This window comes from Equus przewalskii, chromosome 7 (genome assembly GCF_037783145.1).
Source record: "Equus przewalskii isolate Varuska chromosome 7, EquPr2, whole genome shotgun sequence".
NCBI lineage: Eukaryota > Metazoa > Chordata > Mammalia > Perissodactyla > Equidae > Equus > Equus przewalskii.
The window spans coordinates 29,303,311-29,329,806 of NC_091837.1; the positions used below are offsets into that span (position 1 = coordinate 29,303,311).

A 26,496-nucleotide genomic window follows, 5' to 3' on the forward strand; every position below is an offset into this window, starting at 1 on the left:
GCTGGCGAAGTGTTTGATTTTGCTCCTGCTAGGGGAGGAGCGTGCAGCTGGCTGTACCAGCGCCAGGCACAAGTCAACGGGCTGCTGAGGACCACATTTCGTAGACTGGGCCTCCGTTGGGTAGATTTCCTCAGATTCGCCACCCACAGCCCCAGCTAATTGTCACTTCCCAAGTGTTTGTAGCTTCCCTTCACAGGGTTTCTGCAACGTCTCCGCACCCGAGACCATGTTTCCACACACCTGGCGTGAACACAAGCTCATTCGTGATGCTCTGACCGTCTCCCGAGAGTTTCCTTGAGAGAGGCATGAAAGCGCCCCCTCCCATGTCCCCCTCAGAGGCGAGTGTTCTCCACACTCCGTCCGAGAGTGAGTCAGACACAGAGCGGCTCCAGGAGGAGCACGCTGGCTGGATGCACACAGCAGCCTCGCCGGGAGCCCCGGGGACGCCCGGCACACAACCTGGTGCAAATTCAGCGCCTCTTCTGTGCTTTTCTCTCAACTCTGACCAAACAGAAGCAGATTCTTCCGGCAGCTCAGGTTGTGCGCTGGGGCGACAACAGGAGACCGTGGCCGACAACCACCAAGGGAGTTTGCGGGAAGGATGTGGGAATATGCAGGCAATAAAAGGAAGCCTGGAGGACAGCTCAGGAAGGCAGGGCTGCCCCAGGCAGTCTTGGGGAAGGAGCTCCAGAAAGTTCCTATCTTCCACCTGGGAACTTGTCACTGAAATGCATATGCCAAAACTGTTGACTTTTCTCCTTGCTTCACTCCACAAAGATTCAGAATTCTAAGAGAGAGCACTGACTGGTGAGGCTCACACGTCCACCCTCCCCTGCCTCAGCACCAGGGTAGGAAAAGGAAAAAACCTGGCAGACAGAGCCTCTAGAAAACACTTTGGTTTCTCCAGGGAGAGAGCCAGGTACCTGGATAAACAGCTGAATGAAACTGTAGACTACAGGGGAGGAGGTGAGCCCACAGTCGGAGCCAAAGAGGAGAGGATGGATGTTGGGAGGAGATGCCAATGAGCCAGCTGTGAGGCACCATTTGCATTGAACTATGTCACCTGGAATCGTGCTGTGTACAACCCAACCAGTCTTTGCAAGCAGCCTCCCAGCCACTCTGCTGTCTCTGGGCATTTCAGGGAAGTTTCAACCCTGCAGGGTCAGAGAGGCCTTCCTGCCAGGCCACTCGGTGTGGCTGGGTCCCTCTGGGTTGGGGGAGGGTGGGCCCAGCTCCCCAGGGATGAAGAGGCTTCCCGGCATAGATGCTTGTTGGGTGGGACTCCCCGGCCATTCATCACTGCAGGCCCCCTGTTGAATGCCCCCGGCTTGCGGTGCGGGGCTCACCTGCTACTGTCACAGGGAACCCCGTCCCATCCCCGGGAGGAATGAGCCTATCTGGCTGCCTTCTGTCGCTGGACTGGAGGTCAGAAAACACTGGGGGACATAAAATGCCCCGCTGTTATCTCGTTCCTCCAGTCCCGAGGTCTTCAGCACTCCCCTCCCCCCTCACCCTTCAGACCTCCGCGCGGTTGCCTCTCTCTCCATTTCCAGAGTTTACAGTTGCACTTAGTGGGGAGGGTCTACGCCATCTTGTGTGGACCCAAATTGTACAATTTTTAAAAACCTTTCCGTGCTTGTACCTACGGTCATGCACCGCGTCACGGCACAGACGACGGTGGTCCCACGCCATTAGCGCATAGAGCCTAGGTGTGTGGCAGGCTGTGCCATCCACGTGTGTGTGAGGGCACTCTCTGATGTTCGCACGACAAAATCACCAAACGACGCATTTCTCAGAATGAGTCCCCAGGGTCAAGTAATGCATGACTGTACTTAGATTTTTTAATCAATAAACACTTGGTAAGCAAACACAAAAGCGTGAAAACAAAGTACTATTTCCTGGCAATCTACGAGAGATTAATAATGAACATTTTGTGACTTATAAAAAAAGATTTTCCTCCTTTAAATTCACTGTCAACCACCCACCCTCACTGGGATACCCATGATGCTTCAGAAACATGCGTTGTCAGAAGCTCCAGTCAAGCGAGGATCATTTCCGTGTCTGTCCATTTCTGACGGCTCCAGGTGATCGACTCATAGGAGGAGGGGTTCAGGCACAGGGCCTCCAGGATCACAGAATCCAAACACCTCACTTCACAGCCAGGAAACTAGAGGCCAGGGTGGGTGGCGTGCCTCAGCAGCACAGCTTGTAGGGGAAGAGCCCGAACTTGGCCTTGAGGCTGAGCCTCTGCTCCACCAGCCATCACTGGACTCTGCCAGGATCGCTGCTCAGCGCCAGAGGGGTCCAGACACGCCCGGGCTCCTGGAGCTCCAACCCCTCCTCTCACCCACCGTGCTCTGTGCCGACTTCTCCCAGGACTCCCACGTCAGCACTCGGCTCTCACGAGCCGCCATGTCCTCTCGGTTTATAGTGCTGTCCCTCCCTCACCCTCTCTGGGCTGCAGCTGTGACACAATAAATCACAGGGCTGTTTTCTTGGCCCCTTCATCTTTCGCTCCACCGGAAGACTGAGCACCCGGGTGCTTTATTTATCCTCAGTGCTGCCTTCTGGTCCTCGGCTGGAAGATGCTGGCTGCCGGGTACAGACCTTCACTGCAGGTATAAATTGCAGACACTAACCGTGCTGGCAGTGAAGCCACCTCCTACAGACAGGATTTACTGCGGTGGCGAGGGCTGTGGAAAGTTCAGAAGGTTTATACAGCCTTGATTTAGAGCGCCCTTCATCTGTTACTGCAATCTAATCACTTTCTCCTCAAACAGCTCTATTCCAGCCTGGCACACACAGGATAGAAAGCCTTGTATTTTGCTCGAAATGCTGGTAACATCCACTTTAGGAAGAGCTGACACCTAGCAAGCAGGACACAGGACGCGTGTCCACCCACTGCCTATGGAGGAGCTCCTTAACTGCTCTGATGGAAAAGTTCTCGGTCGTGGAGGGCGCCTCCGAGAGACGACTCCAGATGAAAGGAAGGCTGCTGGAGGTAGGAAGCTGGGAAAACCACGATTGGCTGCTGTTTGTACCTGAAAGAGGTCCAGTGCATCCTTTGAGAAGCCAATTCCTGGATAGTTCATGGGGTCACGAGTCCCTCCCAAAAGAGGCCGAAGTACTACAGCAACCGAGACGCACAGGAGGCCTCTGGGGACAGCCTGACGGGCGGGTGCTGGGGGTGCCACGTTGCACAGCTGGGCACGGTGTGGGGTCACGTCCCTGGGCCAGAGAAGAGGCCTGTGCATAGACAATCTGCTCGGGACGACCCGTGGGCCCGCCCAGACTGGAGAACAGACCCTCGCCTGCGGGCGCCATCAGCCCCACCTTCCACGGCTGAGAACCGGCCATCTGAGGCGTGCGCGTGTGGCCCACAGTGTGTGTCCGTTGACCAGGGAACGGCCTTTTTTTTCATCTGCACTTAAATGACTTTTTAAGATTATTTTGGCTCTTTTATAAGGTTCCACCTTTTTTTCCATCTTTTATATTTACTCGGTTTTGGCAAACCTTTGGGTGAGAGTGGGCAGGTTACGGTGTGCGAGCTGCTCTGCGACGTACGAATCCCCAGTCCAGAAATGGTCTGACCGGCTTCTCAGTGAATAAAAGCAGTCCTGTGTCGGGGTCCCCAAGACCACCCGGGGGGCAGAGATTCGCCAGCAGGAATCACAGGACTCAGCAGACAGTGTGGTCGTGCTTGCGACAATGCCTTATTACAGCAGAGGACGCAGAGCTCAGTCAGCCGAGGGGAAGGCGTGGGGGTGAGGTCTGGGGGAAGCGGGCCGAGGCTTCCAGAGCCCCTCCCAGGGCAGTCATGCAGGACGCACTTAATTCCCACAGCGTGAAACTGTGACCACAGCGTTAAACTGTGACCACACACGTGAAGCACTGTCACCGGGGACGCTCATGAGACGCCCAGGGTTTACTCAGGCTGGACATGTAGGCACCCCTGGCTGGCACCTCCAAGACTCCCGACTCCAGAAGGAACCAGGCGGTCAGGATAAAGGACATGGTCCATGCAGACGCTCTGGACACGGCGAGCCCTCTTATTCGCTGAGGAAAGGTGGGGATCCTCCCGAAATCCCAGATCCCAGACCCCACCCACGGGCGACCTCGCCAGCAGGCCTCCGGGACAGCAGCCTCGGGCCTGGGGTGGGCTCCCCTCCACCCACCCCACCCCCTGCCTGCACAGTGGCTCCAGTTGACAGACGTGCTTCTGGCTGCAGCTCCACCTGCACACCAAGCCCCACGTGCCACGTCAGGACGAGGAAACAGTCACGCGTCGCGTACCCTGCTCGCCGGGTGGCGCTGTCAGCTCAGGCAACCGACACCCAGCCCTGGCCGGTCAGGGGCCCCGCCCATGGCCCTGTTCCATGCAGCTTTTAATAAGTAACATGTCGTTATTTCAAACTAGGATTGCCATCTTGTTTCCCAAAATCGTGAGGCACTGAATGCCTGTGGGGAGAACACGGGCTCTCCAGCTTGCTGCAGACCGCACCCCCCCCCAATTAATCACACTAAGCGGTCTTCATTTATTGCATTTCCACCCTGGCATCGAAAGACCTCTGACCCCAGCCCAACCCCCACCACACGGGTGGTTTGCATGCACACAGTGGGCACTTTCTCTCTCTCTCTTCCTCCTAGACTCATTCATTCAACCCCAAAACATAACTGCAGTGTGGAAGCAGGAGGAACAGAGGCTACACTGGCACATTATGAAAAAATGGTGTTTTAAAATAACTTTAAGGCATCATTTTGACAGGACGGTTAAGATTATGATGGAAAGACCTTAGAGGAAGCAGCACGGCAAGATCAGCAGAAACCTGGAAAGGCTGTCCAAGAGCGGTTCTATCTGTAAACGCCACCGCCCCATTAACTTGGCCGGGCCAGCTTCAGCCCAGGCTGACCCCCCAGACGGTACCGAGTTCTGGATCTAGACGCCATCGGAGTCAAGGTACGTGGCTCGCAGGTCTGAGACCTGTCACTTGCAGCACAGAGGCCTTCCCTTCTCCCACTCCACACCCGATCATGACAAGAGCCTCTGACCCCTCTCTGGTCTGCGATCCCGCCTGCTCCCATCTCCCTACACAGACGCTGTGCATGAGTTGACAAAAAGCCGCTCACACCCCTCACTCCCTTGCCTTCCTCTCATACAAACTGTCCAGCTCCCCTTGAGGCAAAGACGGGGGATGTGATATTTCTGATCAGCAGGTGTAGGTGGAAGTGCTTAGGAAGGTTGTATCTGTCAGGATCCAGGACCAAGCAGATGCCACACCGCAGGAGGCAGTGTCACAGCTGCGTGAGTGGGCTGAGCGGCCAGCGAGGAAGGATGCAGCCCCAGGACTGGAGACACTGGGAAGCTGCTACCACCTAGGTTTTCCGGCCAGTGGGCAGCCGTAAACATCCCAGCCTCTCGCCAGCCTCATTGGCCAAACCCAACTGGAAGCCGGAGGTCCAGAGAACCTGAGGGATGAGGCCCATGGGTCAGCCTCCCAGGGCAAAGGGCAGACTTGAAAGGGGCAGGGCTGGGCTGGAACACAAATGGAGACCATTCACCATGGGATTCCACCCTCCCAAAAACAGAGACGGGGTCTCGCAGAGGAAGCCTTGCCGCTGCCTTTCCTCCCGCCTGGAGAGCAGACGTGGGGTCTGGAGGTGCAGCAGCCGTGACCGTGCAGGCAGCAGAGTGGAGGGCCGGGCCCCTGGGGCCCCTGTCCCACCTGGGGGCTCCCTCTGGACCTGCTGTGTGAGAAAAGCAGCCCCGTCTCCCGAGACAGTGTGGGGGCTTTGTGGTGACTGCAGCCAGGTGCTATCCCGCCGCCAGCCCCGGCCTCGTCCACACTTCATGTTTCTGTAATGCTGTGTGTGGCGGCACAGCTCCACGTGTGCTCTCTGATTGGAAGGGAGAAGAGCCACGCCACCGTGCCCTTTCCTTAAATACAGGAAGAGACAAGTGATTCTCCTGCGAGGAGCAGAGTGCGTGGGGGCAGCCCCCACCGGACTCTCCTGACCCGCCTCCCGGGGACGTCCCAGCCCAGCGCAGGGACGAGGTGGCGCTGGCTGACGTGGGGCGCGCTGGCTGCCTGCTGCTCAGGCTTCCAAGACAGTCTTCGCTTCAACTCAGGGTCAATCCTTTGTGGGGTCACGGACTGTCAACAAGAAGGGGAACCCCCAAGGATCAATAAACACCTGCAGTCAGGGAGACAGACATTCAACGAACGACAGAAAGAGTCGGACAAAACGCTCTCCCAACAGAACAAGCCTCTCACACATCAGCTTTGCAAAAACTGAAGAGCGATGACCCCTGTGCTGGCGAGTACATAAGGAGCAGGACAGCCCCACTAACAGGCAGGCAGGGCAAGTCCTAGAGGCCCTCAGAAAGCAGCCTGTCAGAGGCAGAATTTAAAAGAATACACATATATTTTGACCAGAAATTCCTAGAAATCGGTTCCATAAAGGGATCTATGCACAGGATCTTTGTGATTACACTGTAGAGGCAATAAATAAACAAAAACTAACACTGGAATGTCTTTTAATATAATGTTGAATAAAACTGCAGTGTATCCACAATGTTATATGTCAATCATACCTCAATAAAGCTGGGAAAATTTTTTTAAATTATGGTGTATACATACCACGGACTGGCATAGAGTAATTAAAAATAATGAATTAAATGCATATATATTGACATGAAAAATGTTCATAGCATGCTTTCAAGTGAGTAAAACAAGTTATATGTGTACACACACATAGCAAATTCCCATTTTTAACAAACCAACCAGCAAAACCCAAAAGGACCTAAATGAGGGCTCGTAGTTGTTGGCATTTGATTGTATCGTGGGAGAAAGGCATGGAGGCAGACACACGGGGTCCTGGGCATATGGAGTGTGAGGGGAGGATTCTGAGGGGAGAAGCAGACAACGACGCCTGATGAAAGCAAGCAGCACCGTCTTGCCTGAACAGTGATAGGCACCTCCCGTGGTGACAGGCAGAGGTTTCCATCCTCTGCCAGCACGCCTGTAAGACCCCGTTAATCCGTCAGACGAGCCAGGTGGAGCAGCTGCCCCCTTAGACGCCCCGGCCCTTCTGCCCCAGGAGGGAAGTGCTCCAGACAAAGGCGTTTGCTTTCTCACCCGTGACAGGCCTGGGTCTCTGTGCCCAGTAGGAGAGAGCAGCAGTCGGGTGCACACGCTCACACAAACACTGTGAACTTTTAAAGAAACCTACAAACTGGTGCTGTGTCCAAGAGCAGAGGATGTCTAGGATTACAGCCCACCACATTCTGTCTGCGGGCGTCCCAAGGACAGGTGGGGAGCTGTCCAAGGTATCCTCTTCCATGCCCAGACACACGCGCGTGCGCACATACGCACACACGCACACCCTCTCTTCTCCTTGGCTGCCTCCTCTCCTCCCCTCCACACCTCATCTCTTTCCTCCCTCCTTCCCTCCCGTCCTTGTCTCTCCCTCCTCCTCCTCCCGCCTGCCCCTCTCTCCCTGTCCCCCCTCATCTCCCCCGTCTCTCCCTCTCCCTGCCGTCTTCAGTAGGGCTCACGACTCGGGCTGGTGCAGAGTCCCCTGAATAACACCACAACAGCATGCACGGAGTGCCCACTCCTCTGTCCTCAGAGCTGCCTGCAAGATGGGTACCATTGTATCTAACATCTGAGGAAACTCAGGCACAGAACAATCCACTCAACCAACCAACAAACGTCTACCCAGCGCCTGCTCTGTGCCGGGACTATTCCAGGCAGCAGTGGACAAGCAGAGGTCAAGGACCCCCGCCCCCCAGTGCATCCAGGGCAGAGCCTGCAGCCGGCGGGGAGACACAGTGTCCTGAGCTGGTCAGCCTGGGCTCGGGGGCTCCCTCCAAGGCCGGGCAGCTCCCCTTTCTCATCTCCTGGAAGAGCAAGCAGAGGGCGTGGCTGGAGGGGAAGCGGGACCCAGGGAAAGAGACGAAGAGAGGGCAGCTCTCCTTCCGGCGTGGAAGCCACGGAGAGCTTGGCTAAAGCCCCATCCAGGAAGGACAGTGGGCGCCACCTGGACGGCCTGCTGGTCCCCCACACATGGTGTCAGCCGCCAGCCTAAAGCTGGGCGCTGGGGCCCCAGCCCTCCTCACAGGGCCCACTTCCTCCGGCTGCTGAGATGCCCCATCCTGTCTCCTATTTCCCTAGGACCCCAACCCCCATCTCACAGCTGCCTGTGCTGAGCCCTCCCTGTGGGCCAGGCCTGACACGAGGCCTTTTCAGTCCTCACTGGTTTAACCCTCACAAGCAACTCCTCTGAGACTCACGCTAAACCTCCCGTCCTGATTAATCGCACGGTGTTGTGGAGGCTTAGGGAAACAAAGCACAGGCACGAATCCACCAGCTGGTAAGTCACGGAGCCAGGGTCTGAACCCACATCTGCCTGTGTCCAAGGGCACATCTCCCTTCACCGGACTACATCTTTTTCCTTTAGTAAATGCTGCCCTAGGGGTGAGCTGGGACTTCAATAAAAGCTCTGGTCATACTGGCTCTAAGGACGTGCCCGTGCCATCTCTCGGGAGAAATGACAAGTAAGTTTCATCTTGCGTCCACTTTATTTAATGCCTGCCTGCCTGGAGCATGGCATTGAGAAGGATTCAGAGGCTGTGACCAGGCTTGGCAGGAAGGGCACGTGGAGAACCAGCACTGTGTGCCAAGGGCAAGAGGTCGGCACTGTCATGTGTGTTGGTTAGGATATGTTAGGGTCAAAAAAGCAATGAAAGGGCTTCAGGTAGAGCTGGATCAAGTGGCTCCCGTGATTCTACTCAGTTTCTTTCCATGGGTCTGGGCTGCTTTCCTCGGGTTGGCTTCAATATCTGACTCCCCACATAATTCCAGGCTAGCTGCTAATAGTTCCAGGTGTTTGGGGTTTTTTGGGTTTTGTTTTGTTTTTTGTTTGCTGAGGAAGATTCGCCCTGAGCTAACACCTGTGCCAATCTTCCTCTATTTTGTATGTGGGTTGCTGCCTCAGCATGGCTGCCAATGACTGGTGGAAGTCCAGACCAGGGAACCGAACCCTGGCCAGTGAAGCAGAGAGTGCTGAACTTAACCACTAGGCCATGGGGCCAGCCCCAAATTTCAGGTATTTTAAGCTTTCTTGTCCACATCCAGCAGGAAATAGAGAATATCTTTATGGTAGCACGGCAACAACATTCCCCATTCCCAAAAGTCGCTCTGACTGGACCACCTGAGGCCAAACAGATAGATCTGAACGTGGCCAGAGGGACAGAATGCACAACAGCTGGCCAAGGCCACACGCTCTCTCCCTGGAGGAGGGGCAGAGGCAGCTTCCTGAGCCTCATGGATCGAGAAACTAGAGGGAGTGCTGGAAAGGGGAGCGTGGACGGGCTCCCGATAAGCCTCCCCCCCCCCTTTGTATGTGACGTCTCTGCCCAGGAGGCTCCTCCCTCCACTCCGAGAGCGCGGGCGGGAGCCCCAGTACCTCCTGCCCCGTTGGCGTGAACAGATGCGGGCGAAGACAGGGCCGACGTGACTCCCTCTCCCTCTGGTTATCTCCTCTCTCATCCCACGTCTCCGCCTCTGCAGACACAGGGGCTGCTGCCGGGCAGGACCTTCCCAAATGCCTGTAAGACTGACCCCCATCTCACTCATCAGACGGGGGCCGAGCCCACAGGGTGAGACGAGACACCCCACGGGGCACCCCAGCCAGCTCCCGTGTGTGTTCTTACACGGGTCATCAGCAGGTGCGACACTGTAGCCCGGTTTTCTCCGGGAAGGACTTTTTGTGTCCATCTGAGGAACAAGGAGGGAATGTAGGAAGGAGACGAGCTGATTACGTAAGAGGCACGAAGGTTCTTTAGAAACACACTGACCCCGTCGCGGATCCGTGGTGGGCACACCACTGCCCACAACGGCCTGGAGCGTGTCACTCCCTCTTCACGTGCAGCGCTCCTTCGGGGCCGCACGAGCATCGGGTGAGAGTTACACGTCCTAAATACCTTAGAGCTCGAAAGAGACCCAGAATTCTGCAAATCAGGGGATCCGTCCACATCCTCTGACCACTGGACGACATCTCCAAGCTGCCCAGACATCTAGCTCTTCCTGCTCTGCTGAAACACTGTGATTCCCACGCCTCCTGTTAATTCAGAACTCAGGTCCGTCCGCAGCCTCAGAGGACCAATGCTTCTCTGCTCTGAGCGTCGGAGCACTGACCCTGAACCCAGCTGCTCACAGGCGGAGCCCTCCCTGCTTACTTCCTGACCCCCCAGCCGGGACAGGAAGGAAAGGCGTCGCAGGCCTCCAGGCCATTCCCGCTGCTGCCACCAGCCTGCCTTCCGCACGACAGGAAGTCGCCCAGCTGGAAACCAAGCGCCCGGTTTCCCACTCAGGGGCACTTTCCCGTTGACAGAATCGCCATAAGAGGGTAAGAAGGATTCCACACGGATTCTACTGAAAAGATTCATTCTTTGACCTTTGAGCCCTGATGAATTCCCCTTCCACTGCTTTCCAACCCGCCAGGCCCCGCACACACAGCTTCCCAAACGGGGGCCCAGGTCGGTCCTTCACGGCACCTGCGATGTTCTCAGGCGCAGACCTGGCAGGCATTCATTAGTCATTGGTTTGTAAATCATATAATCCTCCTCAACTTAATATTCTTTCGAATTTATTTTTTTCTGACGAGAAAGGCTCCATTTGGAGCTAAATGTACTCCACACTTGAACACGTGGCCATCTCTCTTTGGGAACAAGTGTGGGCAGGCCTCAGGTCTGAAGGCCCGGGCAGCCCCCAGAATCAAACCGGATTTGAATAACAGGGTGGTTTCCTTGTATTTATTTTTACTACTGTGTTTTACCTCCTATTTCTAGCAGGATTTTCCACTTAAGGTAGTGACATAAGGTTTCTTTTCCAAATAGATTTAGACAGTACATCAATTTAAAGAGAATACAATAGTGTTATAAGTGATGGTAAAGTTACCAAGCGGATGGGGCAGAATCCAGGAAGGTGGCGATTCTCACAGACAAATATCTGAGAAGCAAGTGAACACGACTGTCTGTCACCCAGCCCCCAGGCGCCCAGCCCCCGGCCTAACGTCCACGACGACAGTGCCTGCTCCTCCCCTCTGCCTGCACTGGCTGGCACGGCTGGTTAGCACGTTCCTGAACTCATGCTGTTAGCTCCCCACCATATCAAAGTCATTAAGTGGCTAGATTGTGTCTGACGCATTCCCACATCTTCCCCAGTGCACAGAGCAGAAGCACTGGATAAAGTTTGATTAACTGAGTTGTTTCCTCTGCCCCTATGAATCCAACCTCTCCTCTAGGGCCCAGCTCTGGTCCCCCTCCTCCAGGAAGCCCTTCTTGATTACCCTGGGCCATAGCATCTTTATCTCTATGAAGAACCTGTTTTGGTTTTCTCTGCATCCATTCCCCATTCTTCTAGTTCTAATAGTCCAATTTCCCTCTGAGAAATGACTGCTCTCCTACTCAATCCAGGGTGGACATATGACCCAGGCCTGGCCAAAGTGTCACCTGTCCTCAGCCAAATAATTGATCAAGGAACAGGCTATGTCTCAGGCTGATTGCCCAGTTGGTCCCATCAGAGACAATCTCAGACTTTCTCTTGAACTATGAGGAAGAAACAGCACCCTCCTTCCCGCTTAGGTTTCTAGGAAAAGAGAAGGTTAGCCTAGAGCTGCTGGCGGCCACCACATGGAAAGCGCCTGCCAAGATAAAGCTGTGCAGGGGAAAGATGGAGCAAGAAATAGAAAGACACTAAATCCTGATGACACTGCTTCAGCCTCTGGATCCATCCATGCCTGAAGTCCTTCTGTCAATAAATATCCCATTTTGCTTAAGCCAGACTGAGTTGACTGTTCATTAACTTGAAACCAGAGGAGTTGTGACTGATACACCATCCTTTGAACCTCAAAAGTCCCTCTTACCTGTACTGACCCTTTGAATAGAGAAAGATACTGTGGCTCTGTGTCTTCACACAGCCTTCTTATAAGGATACCAGGTAATAGATTTAGGGCCCCTCCTAATCCCAGTATGACTTCATCTTAACTTACATCTTCATGACACCGGCAAAGACACTCTAATTCTGAATAAAGTTACAATCACAGATACCAGGGGTTAGGATCTGAACCTATCTTTTGGGGAGACAAAGTTTAACCCGTTCCAGCTACCATCTTGCACCTTCTAGGAAAGCCAGGCTCAAGGCAAAGCCCACACTTTAAGAGGCAGGAAGGAAAGAGAGAAACAAGAAGGACTCATTTGTGATACCTCTGGATCTAGCCTCACCTGAAGTCAACCCGACATCTGGAATTACCCCCCTCCCTTGGTCCCCCAAGATATTCTTTCTCATTTTAAGCCCATTTGAATGGGTTTTCTACTGTTTTTGACAAAATGTGTTGTAACTAAAATGGGTATGGAGTTTCCCAAGTTTCTGTTCTCATGAGGTTAGGATGGTCTCCCCAAAGCAGGATAGATTTCTGGGCACAGTGACCAGGGACTCAAGACCCTCCTGCCGGCTCCTCATGGTGAAGACAAAAAGACCAGACTCTCCTCATCCTCAGGGTTCTCCCCTCCCTCACTTTCCTGGCGTACGGTCTGCTCGGCAGCAGGGAGTGGCTCCCACCCATCATCTCAATGGGCCGGTGCCCCCCACCCGCGGGGGCCTGGCAGTGGTTCACCCTGCGCAGCCACAGCTAAACCAACAGCCTGGAGGCTGATGGAATTTCAAAAAGAAATTCAGGCAAAATGCCTTCTTCAAAAGTGTTGAGACAGAAATATTTCTTTATAGCTTTGTAATGCAAATACTCTTGAAGTCAGAATTCCAGCAACGCAAACGAACGGGAGACTGTGCATGACAAGCATGGAGAAGAGACACTTTAGTCGTGTCCGACTGCACAGTGATCCTGCTACTAATGCGAGTCACGGCCCATTTGGAAAGAGAGGGAGGGAGGGTGGGAGCGAGAGAAAGGAAGAAAGGAAGTTTGAACCTCCACCCCAGACTTTCATAGGAGATGGGTCTTTGTCCAAAAGCCAGAAGTTAACAGCTTGCCTGCTGATGAAGTTTCTATGTTAAAAAAAATTTTCTTTGTAAGAAGCTACCTTTGAATTACGGCCCAAATAGGCAAAACTGGAAAAAAATACGTTTTTCCAATGTGTTAGTATTCATTTATTCATTCAATCACCCAATCATTTATTCAACAACCTTATGTGCTTACTTATGTGCAACCTTATGTGTCAGAGAAACACTCTAGGTGCTGGGAATCCTGAGTAAATAAGGCAACATCCCCGCCCTCGTGAAGCGTATATTTCAGCAGGTCACGCAGACCACAGACAAGCAAACAAACAAACGTGGTTTCAGGGCGCGTTGAGTGTGTGAAATATGATCACTGCTTCACGAAACCAGGCGCGCAGCTCCTAGTGGAGTTGGTTCCCTCCTCTCCTCCAGGACTGAAATAACCATGGCCTCTGCCCACCATGTCATTATCGATTTCTTAGTTCCTTGGGAAACAGACCCTTCAAATTCAGAGAAACCCCAAGCCCCTGGTTGCAGCATGGAGCTTCTGCGTGTGGGGCCCCCACGCTGACAAAGCAGGGAGTCAGAAAGCCGCGGTTCTGGATTAAGGGTCCGGGATATTTTCACGGAAAACAGGCGATGCGCAAGCACTTTTTCTTCTTTCCGTAGTGACTGATTAGTATGTAGCCTTAATCTAACAAAGCTGCGTCGTCATGGGAACCAGACATATTCCACGGCCACAGGTTAAAAATTAAGCTGCACCGGTGGTAATGCTCCCTCATCAACCTCCCCCCTTGCCTGAGTCCCGGGCAGCTGGCCGCTCTCTGTTGATAGCATCTGCCAAATGCTCTGTTGCCTGGATACTAGTTGGTGACAGGGACAAGCCCTGGCTGGACAGCAGGTTCAAAATGCCCAAAGGCTGGACATAGTGACCGCACAGTGTCAGTAAGGAGATGGCCCTGCAGACAGCACACGGTCCTTGGCCCTTCACATGAGGGAGAAGACAGAGGGGTATGTAGGACAGAACTGTCACCCCCGCCAGGATCCCAGAGGCACTGAGGACCCAGCCGACGGCAGCACACGGCACAGCAGTGTTTCGCCGGAACGTACCCGCTGGCACGGGGACTCGAGCAAGGAGAGAGGAAAGAAAGAGGCTCCTGGATCCAGCAACCACAGGGCGTGAAGGACCGTAGGGGCTGCCCTCTGCTTTCTTCTGGCCAAAGCAGCCAGCTTCGCTCTGCACGTGGTCTTGGGAGAAGGGCAAGCAAGGTGCCCAGCCTTCTCCAGCCACAGGTGGAGAACGCAGCCAAGTCAGGCCGATGGAGCCCTCCGCCCTTTGAACTTAAGTCTCAAGCGCAGGGACCCAAAGACAGAAACCAGTGGTTGAGGCAGATTCATGCCAGCGGGGTCATCCTGGGGCACACCCATGAATACCTGCTCCCCAACTCTCAGGTCCTTCCCCTTCCTCTTGATCGTCTAGAAAATTCCTTTTCTTGAGATAAGCCAGAATTAGGTTCTGCTGTTTGCATCCGAAGACCCCGTGTGAGTTTGGTAAGGCTGCCGTTACAAAGTACCACAGACCGGCCGCACAAACAACCGAAGCGTACTGCCTCACGGTTCTGGAGGCTGGACGTCCCAGACCAGGGTGTCCACAGGTCGGCTCCCTCCAGGCTGTGAGGGAGAATCTGTTCCAGGCTCTCCCGGCTGCTGGTGCGTGGTTGGCCATCTTTGGCAGTCCTTGGCTTGTAGAAGCCTCACTCCCATCTCTGCCTCCATCCTCACACGGCCTTCTCCCTGTGCGTGTTAAATTCCCCCTTTTATAAGGACATCAGTCATGCTGGACGAGGTCCCACACTAATGACCTCATTTCGACTTGACTGCCTCTGTAAAGACCCTACCTCCAAATAAGGTCACATTCTGAGGTACCCAGGGTTAGACATCCAACATTTTGGGGGAAACACAACTCAACCCATAAAACACATCTATGTGATCCAGAGTGGACCACCCCACACAGCCCGGTGAGTGCATGGATCTGGGGTGAGGCTGGGACCCAGTTCCTGAACCATGGAATTGTTATGTTAGCAATGGCTGACGAGCAGCATGCCTTGAGATCTGGCAGGATGGACAGGCAGACACACTTCTGCGAGGAGGAAGAGGTGTTCTCACGGTGAAGGATGAGTTCCTCTTTTTACACCAGTCTCTTGGGAGCACCGTCAATCTTATATGGGGAATAACATTAGATAGACTTGAAAACTCTTGGTCCTGATCACAAGTCTTCAGCAAATGGATCTTCTGAATGGTGAGTGTGAAGGTGGTAGACTTTGGGTGGATCCTTTCCATGAGTAAAATGTATGGAGCCCAAGCAAAGATAGTACAAAGTTCTGCCTGCTTTGTTGAGCCTAACTGTAGATGCATCACGACAGTGGGCAAATAGCACCAGGCCCGTGAACTCTAAGTGCATGACTAATGCACTCTTGATTAAAATTGAAGCCAACACAGAGGAAATTGACTGAGATTCCCAAAACACTGTTTGAGCTCCTGAATCAAGCCATTCCCGCAGCCAGAATCTACTCTCTCTTCAATTGCACCAGTCAATAAACTTCCCTTTTTGCCTAAGCTAGTTTGAGCTGGCTCTCTGCCATCTGCAAGGTAAAGAGCCCTGACAAACAGAACGGCATAGAGCATAGCAGGGCCCAAAGGCCTTTCTGAGAGGACGGCCACATCAGCAGCCTCATTTCTCTATTCTGCAGGCGGAGAAAGTAGGGAGCAAGTAAACAAATTCCAGGGTCTGGATTTGCAACAAGACCAGAGTGAAACAAATACGGTCAAGATCCGGAAGCCATCACTGAAAGTCTGGGTTTCACAGCAGTTTCTGAAGCCCCTGACACACTCATTTGCACTTTCTTTGCTTTTTCCTGCCTTTGCAGGGAAACAGAGAGCCATTACTGCACCAGGCCTCGCCGTGCGGATGGTGACCAGCACCACGTGCGCCCCCCGAGAGGCCCAGGACTCCGCGGACGGTCACCTGACTGGAATAGGCACGAAGACTTTGATAGCGACAGAGCCCATTCCATTTTGACTCGTCTGCTTTAAAAAGAAAGGAAGGAAGGAAGGAAGGAAGGGAGGGAGGGAGGGAGGGAGGGAGGGAGAAAGGAAGGAAGAAAGAAAGAAAGAAACAGAATGGAATTTAAAATACATAATCGCTTTAGTCATGAAGGGTAATGACATCAAGAGCCGCTTGAACAGACATTTCCGCACAAAGAACATTAGCCAGAGACAGTCTGTCCTGAGGCCTCGACCTACAGCGAGGCCGGAACAGGGGGTGGGAGCAGGGGGTGGGGGTGAGGGGGCGGCTCTGTCTGTGGGTCGTCTGGGTGTGGCCTGGAGCACAGGAGCCGCCTGCCGCCCACAGGGCTGACTCTCTGGGTTATAGGTTACTGGGTTTTACGTCACTATCAGGAAACCATTGGTTAATATACTAGTTATAACCTTTTCTAATAATTCTCTTTTTTTCCAGCAACTATAGGATGGTATCTGGGTTTTGTTGATTGGGTTTGTCTATTTTGTGGCCTGTAGAACATTCTGGAAATACTGGGTTGGTCGATGGACTTAGGCAATGCCCTCAGCAGGCTGGCGGTCACAAACCCTCCACAGCACAGAGGAGACAAAATCTCTGTCTCTGACCCTCCGCACAGCGTGGACGCCATCTCTGTTCCCAGAGCTCACGGCCTTGAGGCAGCAGTCGGTGCCTGCCAGCCCCGGGAGGCAGGGGCCCTTATCTAAGGGGACAGTGGAAGAACAGATGGTGTGGCCAACGGGCCAAGATCCTGTAGGGCCATTTCCTGCCAGCGTCAGAGACTCCAGCTTTCCACAAATATTGACTGAGCAGCTATAATGTATAAAGCCAGGCTGTCAGACTGTCTACACACACACACACACCCCTGTAGACAGGCAGAAGATGCTGCAGAAGGACCAAACTCGTGACAGTGCTCAGCTTGGCGGAAGGGAGACCGCCAAAGATGCTGGAGTTTTCACAAACTGACTGACTCAACCTGACGCCTGAGTGATGAAAAAGGAACTTGGGGAGTCGCAGAGCAGCGACCGTGTGCACTCGGACACAGACACACACAGACGGGTGCACACACACACACGCAGATCCACCCCGTTTTTGTACGCGTATGCATCTGTGCATCAAGCATTGTGTTTGCACGCGTATTTGTGTATGCATGGGGAAAGGTCTGGAAATTCTGAAAGGAAGCACCAAACTGGTAACGCTGATGGTTGATGGGGATCAGGAATGGGGACGCTGTACTCGGACTTCAACGTTTTCCTCCATACACCTCTGCAGCACGTGACTTCAAGGAGCATCTATTGTTGCTCTTGAAATCTGACAAAGGAAAATGATTTTAAAGATGCTCCCACATATTCAACCTCTGTGAAAGTGTTGTGGATGACACGATTTCTCCAGCTTGAGTCTATGAATACAAATGTTAATGTTTTATTTACACAGAGGGGCCCTGGTCCCTGTTTAAAGGGACAGTACAACCGCGTTGAGACTAACGATCATCACAATTTACGTGCGCCATTACAGTCACAAGGCCTCAGAGAGCTTCCACCCTGGCGATGCTGAAGGTGTCTGAGGCACTTCTATCTTCCTCCAGACAGCAGGTGCTCTCAGAGAGCTGCCTCCCCCGAGCCAAACGAGCAGCCCCTTGGGACTCACCGGCCAGACCCCCCACCTCGAGAAGTCGTGAGGATCTATTTCCTGATTACCTTCCCTTCATGGTGAAGCAATTCCAGCATTCCATTCCCTTCGGAAGTGAGAGCAATAGCTAAATTTAATGCAATAACTGAATGATGCATCTGCAATTCCAAGCAGCCAACAATCTATCAAAAAAAAAAAAAATCAGCCCATTCCAAATTTAGGAGAGATTCACACGCATGCAGATCGCTCCTCGCAGTAGCTCTCAGGCCCAGAACGACCAAAATAAACAAAATCAAGTGATAAGCTCTCAAAATAAACCTGCCTGGTCCCCCTAAGAGAACACAGTAACTTGCGGGTCCCACCGGCCGTGTAGAATAAATGAACTTGAAAAAATACACACAAATAATAAGCCGCATCACTCAGTTGAGAAAGAGCCTCTTTGAAAGTGCTTTTAATGACACAATTTGTCTGTTGAGGGCATGCAGATAAACATCTCTTCTTATAAATGAAATCTATTGAAGAAACTGGTACTGTTACATTGACGATGAAAGATGAAGGTTTGGGAATATTTTCCAGGCATCTCCCCACCTCCAAGGACGCCGCCTTTCCTAAGTAAATGAGGGGTTTTTTCGGCTCTATAGTGATGGGAAACGAATGGTTGCTGAGTGCATACCCTCTATCTGAAACAGCTGAGTTCATATACAGACTCCTTCTGCCTCCTGCCAGGGAAAATGAACACACAAGATAGAAATCACAAGACTGGGTGTGAATTTAAGACTACTGAACACATACTGGCTGAGTCCATTTCTACCACCATCACCAACCTCACCAAGATCACCACAGTTTCTACCACCATCACCATCACCACCATTATCCCCACCATCACCACTCTCACCACCACCATCAGCACCATCAGCACCATCATCGTCACTATCGCCGCCACCACCTCCATCATCACCACTACCCCCACCGCCATGTTGACTGGATTATAAGATTCAGACTCATTTGTTTCCATCAAGAGCAGCCCCCAGTGCCAAGCCCAGGGAGGGGCACCAAAGGTTCAGCTGGTTGATCTTCTGCTTCGTGCTCAAAATGCTTGACAAGCCACCAGTGCCTGGCCGGCCACCTGCCGCTTGAAAATCTTTGGCACAAAGAACCCGTTATGATTCTTGCCACCTCACACCATCGCATGATCCCACGGTGTGAACGACTGCCCTGTGTTCAGATCATGCCTCCGCAATGGTGCCCTCAAACCAAACGTCGTCTAAAGGAGCGAGCGAGCCAGCCCGCATTTCTCTTCTGAGCTCTGACTGCGGTCACCTCACTGCTGATTTCTCCCTGTGTTTAGATGTAACAAACTCAAAAATTGAGTTTCAGTGAAAAACTGAATCTGAATCTTTCCTAAAGATCTGATTCTCTTTCCATCTTTCTCGTCTTAGGAAGTGGCACTCCCCCTCCACTGAAAGTCTGTGCCAAAAGTCTGAAAGCCACGCTTATCATCCTTCTGATGAGGATTTTTAGGCTGCTTAATTTTAAAACGGTTTATGATGAGGGATTTTTAGGCTGGTTACTTTTAAAACTACAGATAAGAAGCAGGCTCCGAGGAGTGGAATTTGCTTGCCCTTTGATCAGAGTCAGCTGCATTTGTGAAGGAAATCTCCATGCCTCCCTCTCTGCGCCAGGAGGAAGGGGGGATGGCCTTATCTCTGGAAACTCTTAATGGGGAAGGCAAGAACTTAAGTTGTTTACCGTCTGGCAACCTCATGTAACTGACCCCCACCCCAAAATCCTCCTTTGTCTTTAGCTGAAGATAATATTTGAGCGGTGACTTCTGTCATTTACTCAATCCGGTTTGATTCTTATCTAAAAGTTGTGGGACCGCCCAATGGCCGGACCCTACCGGCACTGGTACCATTTTAACTTTTTTTCTTTGTCTCGTAAAGAGATAACTCACATACCTACGCCTTAAATTTAGCCTTACTCTCCACCCAACTTTGCAGCAGAGGCAGCAGCAGGAGCTCTGACTGCCCGTGGGTCCTGTCCCCACGCACCAGCTCTGCCTGCCCATGGGTCCTGTCCCCATGCCAGCGGGGGCAGCAGAAGCAGCAGCAGCAGCAGAAGCTCTGACTGCCCATGGGTCCTGTCCCCATGCTATTCTATACTATTCTCTAAATAAAGGAGCACTACTGCCAGATCTTAAGAGTCTAAGAAATCTTTCTTTCGACTCCTCGGCTCACCGACCCCGCATCACTTCTGCCCCCTCCTCCGCCCCGTCCATCACAGCGACTGGCAGATCCTACCGCCCAGACTCACCCAGAATTTCTCCAAGGTCCTTCACTTCCCCCACTCACCCTGGCCAAGCCACCACTGCCACTCATCTGGACTCCATGGTGGCCGCCTAATCCTCCTACTACCACACTTGCCTCCACCTCCACTCAGACTTCGGGGTGATCTTTTTAGACGGAAAATTTGATCACGTTGCTCTCCTACTTAAAATCTGTCACTACTGACTGGCCATTGCTCTTAAGATTTAAAATCAATATCCTCACACAGCCTACAAGGTCCTGAGCGAGCTGCCCCGTCCACCTCTCTCCATCTGTGTCCAGACAACCACTTCTCAAGCTCTTTCTCGCCTCAAGGCCTTTGCACCACTGTTCCCCCATGACCCTGCTCCCTCCATGAAAGGACAGACACTTGCTCTGTTCACCAGCTGTCCTCCACAAAGTAACGGACATAAAGTTGGTGCTGATAAACAGGTCTTAAATGGACCAATAAACGAAGAGAGAGTGGACGCCGCCCCCGACTGACACAGGGGATGGGACCTCAGATGGAAGAAGGGACCTTACTACAAAGTCCCACTGCAGGTTCTGGTCTCAGGACACCAAGGGTGGGTCCTCCAGAGGCTGGGTCTGACCATTGGCGTCTCCGGGACCCACAGGCGTCGGGGTGACGGGCCATTTCCCAACTGCAGAAAGAAGCACGATCTCCTGTCAGAAAAGGATGGCTTCCAAGTTGGCTGTTCTGCCCCTCCCACCTTTGTCTACGCCCAAGATGCAAGGAGAGGCAGAGGACACGCTCTTGTTTTCCAGTTCACGGCGCTTCGGGCTACGTGGGTGACGGGAGCTGAGGCTAAAACCGTAGTCTTCCCAGCCTGACACGGGTCCTTCCACTCCTCTGCAACCAAACTTCCCAGAAGAACAAGGTGGAAATACGTCCACACCTGACACAAAGCTCTCGCAGCCCTTTGAGTAGAACGCCAAGTTCCTGAACGTGTGTGGGGCCAGCTGCCCCTCTTGTATAAGGGTGACATGCCACTGGCTGATGACAACGAGGGACACGATGGAGACCATGCGTCCACATCCAGGCTCTCTCTGTACATATGCTCAATTATACAAACATGACTGAGGCCCAGTGGATTATGAGAGGTGTTACTATAGGTCAAATTAATTAATAAAAATGAATATAAAAACCAATGAGCACACAGAAAACTGAGAGAATTCCCATCTTGCTGCCAAATATTCAAAAACAGAAATTCCCTGAGGCCAGCCCAGTGGCATAGCAGTTAAGTTCACATGTTCTGCTTTGGTGGCCCAGGGTTCACAGGTTTGGATCCCGGGTGCAGACTCACACAGGACTTATCAAGCCATGCTGTGGTGGCATCCAACATATAAAGTAGAGGAAGAAGAGCACAGATGTTAGCTCAGGGCCAGTCTTCCTCAGCAAAAAAGAAGAAAATTCCTGTATTTGAGTAGACCTTCCAATTAACATAAACAATCAAAATATCAGAAGTTGTTTACTTCTCTTTTGTTTTCTTAATAAAATATTTTTAAACTTCTTAGAATCACAGCCTAAGATGATCAGTTGAATTATCTTAGGTTTCATCCAGAAGCTGACAATCGTCCAGTGTTCAAAGGAACAGAGTGGGCGAGGGGAAGAACGAACAGCAAGGTGTGCTTTAGCCTGGAATTTGGAACCGGAAAAAGGTCTGTCTGACTGAAATTCAAATTAGGTCAATGTAGTAGACATTTCCTGAAGAACTGTGAAGTTCCTGGCAGTCGTTAGACCCAAACATAAATAAGATCGAGTCCTTCCAGCACCCACAGTCTGACAAGGCAGGCCGGAACATGCGTGGATAATTTTAATTCAAGCTGGACTTTAATAGGATTTATAATGATGTGCGGAGGAGACGCGAGGGGAGGATGTCTAGACAGGAGGTGGGAGCTTTGTTTCCCGGAGACGGTTAACGATGGAGCTCAAGATGCAGAGGCGGCAGGTAGAGCCCACAGCAGCATCCTGAAAACAGAAGTCGCCGGAGTCCACCTGTGGATACCGCTCCACAGCCGCACGGGCATAACACAGGTAACTGGGCATCTGCCCACACCACCCTCTCACCAGGCAGGAGACTGGAAATACCGTGTGGGTAGAGGACAATAATCCCAGGCCAAGACTCCACATCGTGACAGCAGAGGCCTCCACTACCAAGCCTTCAGTCCCCTGTGATTACCTCGGAGTGAGCCCGCCCGGGACAAGCCCACCGACATCCGCCAGGCTGTCAAGACCTTGCTCCCAAACCAACCAACCAAGGATTACTCACTACATTCAAAAACCTCCAACGTGGAAGAGTAAAATCAAAGTAAAACCCAGGAGAAAGAGGGATGGTGCAGGCTACACAGAGGCTCTACAAACAGGAAGAGACCAGGATGCCCTCAAAGGACCAGTGAAGGACACAGAGCACTCTCGGTGACGGAGAGGAGAGTTGCTAAGATGAAACTGAATTTAAACGGCAAGTGTGAAAGATAAAGTTAAGGAAATCTCCCAAAGTGATAGGAAATATAAAAGAAGAAAAAAGGATTTTAAAGATCAACTGAGGAGGTCCAACTTTTACTAATAAGATTTCCAGAAAGAGAAAATGTAGAGAAGGAAATTGTCAGGAAAATATACGAACATTTTCCAGATTAAAGGATCCCATGAGTGCTCTGCAAATGCATGAAGAGAGCCACAGCAAAGAGCATCGTGAGATGTGAGAAGACCCTAAATACTGCCAGTAATAAAAAAGAGGTGGCATTTTAAAAGCAACAAAGGAGCATCAGATTTCTCAGCAGCAATCCTGGAAGCCAGCAGAATGCCTTTAAAGTCCTGAGCAAATATTATTTCCAGCTCAAGATCCTGCACCCAAAGAAGCAGGTGACCAAGCGGGAGGGCAAAGAGGAGATATTGCCACACACGCAAAGACAGAAAACTTAGCTCCAGTTTATTCATTCTTAGGAGATGACTGGGGAATATGCTGCTGTCAAATAAGCGGAAAAAACCAAAAGGGAAAGCCACCGATTCTAAGAAACAGTAGATCCTAGTGGCAGAGAAAACTCTGGGGCGACAAGGGAGCCTCAGATCTGGAGGAGTCAGTTTGGGGCAGGAAGACAGAGGGTTTTATAAATAAACTACCTGGTGAAAAGGGAGATTCAAGAAAAGTTTTTGACATGATAGAGAACTGGGAGAGAATTTTCAGCATGCAGATTGCAAATGGCGCGATTGAAAATGAGGCAATTAATAACTCCAGGAAAAGCCAAAAGCTGCACAAGGAAAGAAATGTAATCACAGACACTAACTGGTTCTGCGGTTGACAATAGCTACAGAACAAGTTAAACCCTAATCACTGACGACTCAAGCAGCAATTCCGCTGTCTGTGTAGGTTGGGGATGGGATCTAAGAAACTAACTCTCCATCGGCCACAGGACGTCTGAACCTGAGCACCACCGACCTCCGGGCCTGGATGAGCCGTCGACGTGGGCGCCGACCCGCATCGGAGGATGTTTCGCAGCATCCCTGCTAGTGGCAACCAGATGCCAGCCGCACACCTGGTCCCCCAAGTTGTGACAAACAACTGTCTCCAGACATGACCCCCAGGGGCACGATCTCGCCTGCTTGAGAACCACTTATCCACCATCACAGGAGGTGCTCTTCTTGATTTATGAAAATGGATGTCAAAAATAGCAGTGTAGGCACGTTATTCAGGATTACTGAGGTAATTCACAGAAGAAACCACTTACAAGTGTTAAAAGTAGGTTAAAGGGACTGGGCGGTGGAGAGAAGATGAGGCAAGAGATGCCGGATTCATCACACACCTTTAGGCTCTGTTGATGTTTTAAGTCCGTGCGCGCACTTGACACTCACAAACACAGCTGGAGCTCAAAGGGAGGCTTGCTTCTGTCTCCTTGGGGAACGCACTGAAGGCTTCACATGTGAATCTCGTTTCAAAGGGAATCTTACATATCACTTTAACTCACTCGGTGTGCTTATGTCTTTTCTCTAAATTACATGAAACAAAGAGCTATCAAATAACAAAATCTTTAAAAAAACAACAACAACTTAAATACCCCCTAAAATCATCCAATGCAGCCCCATGGTCCCCCTACGACACCGTGGGAATGACAGCTGTAAGCAATGAGAGCCGTGTGGAGGTCTCTCCACGCAATCAAACGGGCAGAATAAAAGGTGAGTCTCAGCAGAGACTTCCCAGGAGAGCCCGCAGCAGAAGCCCTTTGTGTGTGGACCGCCTCCTTTTAATGCAAATCACCCAAGACCTTGCGGCCACCACCCCACTTCCCGTCTTGTCCCTCTAAGGAATCCTGGCATCTCAGAGAGAGAGTTAAGGATGACATAAAAAATAAGAATACAGGAAAGCATGATAACTTGCAAGTTATGCAAATATTTCCTAAATCTATAAAAGAAAACCAAGTTTTAGGTAGGACAAGAATTCCTAGCCTCCCAGTGCTTTTAGAGCATCTCGGTGGTCTCTGCATTGCATAAGCAAATTCGCCTCTTGTCTTCCTTCATCTCTCTGGGCCCTGGGGCGCTGCCTCTTCAGCCCCTCCCTCCCTTCTCCTGCCCACTCCTCAGAGGAACCAGCAGCTCCCATATGGCTCCATCTCACCAGGCTGACCTAGAACTTCTGAATGATTATAAAGCATGAAAAACTACTCCATAGGGTTACATGTGAAGCATCATTATTATTAGTTCAAAAGTGGTCCAGGCAGACAGCGCCCTTGAGGGGACGTGCATAACCAACTCTAACTGCTCTGAAGTGAAACTGAATATACAACTCAACCATCACTTTGTACAAAGTTTGAATTAACAGAGCTGTTTGGGCAGAGGGGGAAAGAAAAGCCACGATTTATTGATGCACGTTTTCCCGCAGCCATCAAACGCCAAGCGAGAGAAAACACTGCCACCTGCTCCACCCGATAAACATGTTCTTCACGGCGCACAAAATAAATTCCGTCATGAGGCAGATCCGTTCCCACTGTTTGATGTTGGGCGTGCACTCAGCTCTCTTCATCTATCTGTCTACCCAAGGGGTCTCCCTACATGGAAACAATAAAAAGGAATCCACCAGTCTTACGGCCAGCGTGAGCTGCCTGACATTTTCACATACATTATTTCAACCAACATTGGACTCATACAAAATAAAAACGCTACAATTATCTTCATTATCTAACTATGTTCATCTAAAACCTTCACAATGTTAAACCTGGTCTTTCGCTGGGCTTAAAGCATTGGCAAATGCTGCCCCAAAATACAAAACCAGAGTGAAAATGTCCACTGGAGACATCGTAACTCAAATATGTGCTGTTTTAAGGTCAATTATGTGAGGCTTAAAGGAGCAAAACCGAACTCAGTTTCAGACTGGATGGAGATGTCCCGAAGGGTGAGGCTCCATGAGAAATCGTGGAGTACCCCCTGCAGGAGGTGAGACCGCCACCTCAGTCCTGAGCCACGTCACCTGTGAGCATCCTGCTCACGATGTCCCCACGAATGACCCTTGGTGCAGAGGATCCCTCCTGGGCAGATTCGGCACTAAATGCCCACAGGGCAGCACTGTCATCTCAGCCAGGATAAGACCCACAGGCTTCAGAACAGGAATTACCACAAACGCCAAGCCTGCAAAATACTTCTTCCCATCTCAGCCCATCAAGGCAGTTTTCCATCCTTGAGCCAGGTGCCTCCAGGAGGTTGTTTCCCTCCCTCTGTGTCTGAGCCATATCTCCACCCACCAGACTGCCTGTGCCCAGAAGCAGGTACTTACAGGATGTGGGGGACCAGCGCTCCAGTGGATCAGAGGCCTCGCCTGGGCCACCCGGGCAGCACCTGCTCCCTGTCCCCGTGGCTGCCAGCCTCTCCAAGCCTCCGATGTTTGCACTCGGCATCAAGCTGGAAGACTATTTACTTATTCATGGACTGCCCAAGCCAGCCAGGAACTGCTTTGTGTCAGCTGAATAGGATGGTAATTCAATCTCCGAATGGGAGCTGTTCAGCACATGGCAGATCTGCCACAGTGAGTCATGCAGATAAAAAGAACACGGCTTTCAGAGGCACGGAGAAAACTTGTGCTTTGACAAGGAGGAGTGTTATAGGACACTACCTTCTTTTCCCCAACCAGTCTCTTCCCTTTGAATCTGCCCACCCACAGACACTCTCTGCGAGGCGCAGGGCAGAGAGAATTACGTCCTTGGGGGGAGCGAGGGGAGACGCTCCCTGCTCTCTTGAAAGCAGTATGAACATTTGCAGAGAGAAGACGGAAATGTTTGGGACTCAGCAAGAAAAACTACAGGGACGGTGAAGCCAGAGGAAAAACACTTCCTCTGTACCAAGAGTTTACTATGGCTCAGCGCTTCCTGTGCGTTATCTCTGTGGCAGCCGGGTCTCCAGCACCCGGGCTAAGGGCACTAATTACAAAGTCGCAGAATCCAAAGAACGGCCCTACAACCAGAGCTGAGAGAA

At 51.8% G+C, this 26,496-nt stretch overlaps 1 protein-coding gene across 17 annotated transcripts in view; it reads right to left on the bottom strand.

The window, feature by feature from the left end:
* The window catches only part of RIMBP2 (RIMS binding protein 2), a 250,446-nt gene that overhangs the window by 169,197 nt on the left and 54,753 nt on the right, over nucleotides 1–26,496 (bottom strand). The window contains exon 1 of one of the 17 annotated variants that reach the window (XM_070627310.1): nucleotides 25,802–26,201. The exons of 13 other annotated variants lie outside the window; for them this stretch is intronic. The gene's annotated coding sequence lies outside the window, so the exon portion shown is untranslated. Of the gene's footprint in view, nucleotides 1–25,801; nucleotides 26,202–26,496 lie in introns of those variants that run through there. 3 more of the 17 variants (XM_070627322.1, XM_070627328.1, XM_070627331.1) reach the window with 3 other exon arrangements.